The sequence below is a fragment of the Herpailurus yagouaroundi genome, unplaced genomic scaffold (genome assembly GCF_014898765.1).
Source record: "Herpailurus yagouaroundi ecotype Mexico unplaced genomic scaffold, PumYag 67383, whole genome shotgun sequence".
NCBI classification, from domain to species: domain Eukaryota; kingdom Metazoa; phylum Chordata; class Mammalia; order Carnivora; family Felidae; genus Herpailurus; species Herpailurus yagouaroundi.
This window is the reverse complement of record NW_024420199.1, coordinates 1,199,983-1,203,829: the sequence shown is the minus strand read 5'-3', so window position 1 is coordinate 1,203,829 and position 3,847 is coordinate 1,199,983. Positions and strand designations below refer to the sequence as shown.

At 41.8% G+C, this 3,847-nt stretch overlaps 1 pseudogene; it reads left to right on the top strand.

Moving 5' to 3' along the window:
- Nucleotides 1-1,936: 1,936 nt before the first annotated feature.
- LOC121024945 (annexin A2-like) lies at nt 1,937-3,273 on the top strand (annotated as a pseudogene).
- The last annotated feature ends 574 nt before the right edge of the window (nt 3,274-3,847 follow it).

The following is a 3,847-nucleotide window of genomic DNA, read 5'->3' as shown; positions in this document are numbered from 1 at the left end:
CTGTAGTGTAGGGTTCCCTGTTCTCTATAACCTGTTGATTCAGGTACTGTCTTTTTTTGTGTTGCATGTGTCCTGTTATTGTGTCCTGGCCACTTTTTCCATCAGTCCAGTTGTCTGGAGAGGCTCCCTTTGCCTGTTGTCATCAGTGTTTTGTCCTTGGCCAGGTGGGTTGCATTTTAACCATGTGTGCTCTGCTCTGTTTACAAAATGAGACCTTCCACTGCCAGAATTGAGGTCTTGGGTCAGGAGATGAGTTGCTGTTAAGGTTTTCACCAGTCTTCTGGAGGAGGGGACCTGCACTGCTGATACTAGGCAAGCATGACTGGAAAGGGCAGCTCCACAGAAGTGTGGGTAGCAGGGCTTGATGCAAACAAGTTAGGTATCAAGTATCAGAGCTGTGCTGGCTTCCACAAGTGGCCATGTGTCTATTCTGGGGGATCTGGGAAGGAAACGGCACCTGCCAGCTCCTTTGTTCCTGGTGGGGTCTCGCTGTGATCCCTGTCTCTCTGGGGCATGCTCTGAGATGAATAAATAACTCTCCCTCCTGTGTACCCCAGGCATTTTTCAAACTGCTGCTTCTATCCTTTATCTCCAGTGGCTGTCATACTGTCTCCTTAAGGGAAGAGACTCAGCTTCCTACCACCTTCTTGGCTCTCCCAGAGCTGAGCCTGTTGATTTTTTAAAATTCCAGGCTTTAAATCCCATTGGTTGTAAGAACTCATGAAATTCGGCCCATCTTGCTTTCAAAGTCAAATGTTATGGGGATTTGTCTTCCCCAAGAAGGTTGCCCTGGGTGATTATTTCTGGCCCTTTATCACACCCTCAGCTCCCTCTTGACCTCAGTTGTGTATAGTCCATTTTGCTCCCAAACCACATCTCTGCCTTCCCACCTTCTATGTGGCCTCTTCTCTACCTCTTCCTACCTTCTTCTATGTGGTCTCTTCTCTATCTTTAGCTATGGAGACTGTTCTTCCAGTCTTTTCACTGCTTTCTGGGTTAATTATGCTGATATGAGTGTTACATAGTTGTATCCATGGGATGAGGTGAACATAGGGTCTTCTTATTCTGCCATCTTCCCCTGAATTTTATAGTGTGCATTTAAAAAGTGAGAATGTATTTCATATATTTATATTTTTATTTTTTAATTTAAAAACATAATTGTAATCTCTATCCACAGTTCAAGATTCAAAAGTGGCTTCTTATGGGCACTGTAACACCCAAAGGCCTTCTTCATTACCATGTGGGCAGACTCAGATTGCCCACTCTGGTCTGCTTTAGTCCTACTTCAAACTGACAGCCTCCACAATTTTCCTAGGTTCTTCCATAGTTTTTAGTTGGAATTTCCCTTTCTGCTGTTCTTAAAAGCATTTATTTATTCATCATTCATTCAAATCCATGAATCATTTGTGAGTACCCACTATTTGCTAGCAGCTGAGAATAAAATTATAAACAAAAGCAGACACAGCCCTTTCTTATGATCTGGAGCTTGCAGTTAGTACTTTAAAGTGGGAAGAGCTTGGACACAGCGTGAAGGTTTAGTTTCAGCTCTTCATGACTTGGGATACAGTGTCGTCATCTGCAGCATGGGATAGTAATGCAACCTATCTCACAAGATTATAGTTAGAGTCAATAAAGTAGTGCAAGTAATTCATAAAGCAGAGTTTCTGGAACATAGCAGCTGCTTCTAGAATATTAACCTGTCTTTTTCCATGTACTTAGTATTTTCCTTCGCCAACCTTTCCAAAATAATAATAGTTACTGTAGCAAACATTTATATTGGTTTTATTATGTGCCAGGCACTATTCTAAATGTTTCACACCTATTAGCTCATTCAAGCCATAAAAACCCTATGAAATAGATCATAGTTTCTCCATTTCCAGATTAGAAATTTAAAGCACAACTTAAACAACTTGCCCAAGCTCCACAACGAGGGACACTTGCAGCTCTCGGTACCTGGACCAGCTTCTTTCAAAATGTCTACTGTTCACGAAATTCTCTGCAAGCTCAGCTTGGAGTGATCACTCCACACCCCAAGTGAATATGGGTCAAAGCATACACCAATTTTGATGCTGAGCATGATGCTCTGAACATTGAAATGGCAACCACAACCAAAGCTGTGGATAAGGTTACCATTGTCAATATTTTGGCCAACTGCAGCAATGAACAGAGACAGGATATTGCCTTTACCTACTGAAAAAGGACCAAAAAGGAGTTTGCATCAGCACTAAAGTCAGCCTTGTCTGGCCACCTGGAGACCATGATTCTGGGCCTATTCAAAATATCTGTTCAGTATGAGGCTTCTGAGCTAGAAGCCTCCATGAAGGGGCTGGGAACTGATGAGGACTCCTTCATTGAGATCATCTGCTCAAAGATCAACCAGGAGCTTCAGGAAATTAATGGAGTTTACAAGGAAATATACAAGACTGATCTAGAGAAGGACATTGTTTCAGACACATCTGGTGACTTCTGCAAGCTGATGGTTGCCCTTGCAAAGGTAGAAGAGCAGAGGATGTCTCTGTAATTGCTTGTGAACTGATTGACCAAGATGCCTTGGATCTCTATGATGCTAGGATTGAAGAGGAAAGGAATGATGTGCCCAAATGGATCAGCATCATGACCAAGCAGAGTATGTTTCACCTCCAGAAAAGTATTTGTCAAGTACAAGAGCTACAGCCCTTATGACATGCTGGAAAGCATCAAGAAGGAGATCCAAGGAGACCTGGAAAATGCTTTCCTGAACTTGGTCCAGTGCATTCAGAACAAACCCCTGTATTTTGTTGACTCACTGTACAACTCCAGGGGGAATTGCGATAAAGTCCTGATTAGAATAATGGTCTCTCGCAGTGAAGTGGACATGTTGAAAATTAGGTCTGAATTCAAGAGAAAAGTATGCCAAATCCCTGTACTACTGCATCCAGCAAGACACAAAGTGGAGTTACCAGAAAGCACTGCTGTACTTGTGTGGTGGAGATGAATGAGGTCCACAACAGCATGGGTGTCAGGAGTGGTGCTCCTTTAGTTCTAGCTAAGAGTTCTAGAAATTAGCTTGTGACTAACAGTCCCCTTATGCCCATCCCTGAAAGGATTATGTTAGCATTGCCCCCTTCCCACCCTTATTTAAGCTGCCTAAGCATTTCCTACCTCTCATGTCTAGTCTCTCCTTTTATCCAAAGAAATGAACATTCCAAGGAGTTGGAAGTGAAATCTATGATGTGAAACAGTTTACCTCTTGTGTACTGTGTCATAGACAGATGAATAAACTGAATTTTGCTTAAAAAAAACCAACTTGCCCAAGATCACATAGTTAATAAGTGAGAGTCATATGATTTGAAGCAAAACAATTTAGTGCCAGTCTCTGTTTGTAACTATTCTTTGTTCCTCATAAACATTTCTGTGGCTATGGGTCCCTGTTCTCCCACCTCCAAAATTCATTTCTGTCTTTTCATTCATTCAACAGATACTTATTAAAGACCTATAATGTGCCAGGCACTGTTCTAGGCATAGTGCTATAACAGTGAACAAGGTCTACCAACATGAAATATCTAGTGGGGTATAACAGGTGAAGAGTGGTGAGAGAAAATGAATTAATCTATAATATAGCATCATGTAGTTGTATGTGTTTGAAGTAAATAAAGTAGAGATGAGTTTTATTTGCTTTGAACCAGTCACTAGTTGCAAATTAAGGCAGTTTCTCTTCTTTGAAGAAGGTCAGATTTGCTGCCTATTGTTCTGGGATCATAGGAAGGCACATGGCTTCTGTGACAGCTTTTTTCTCATTTAATTCCCTCTTGCCTGCTGAAATAGCAGAAAACTGCAGGTTATTCTCTTTCAGAAGCCCAAGCTCCTG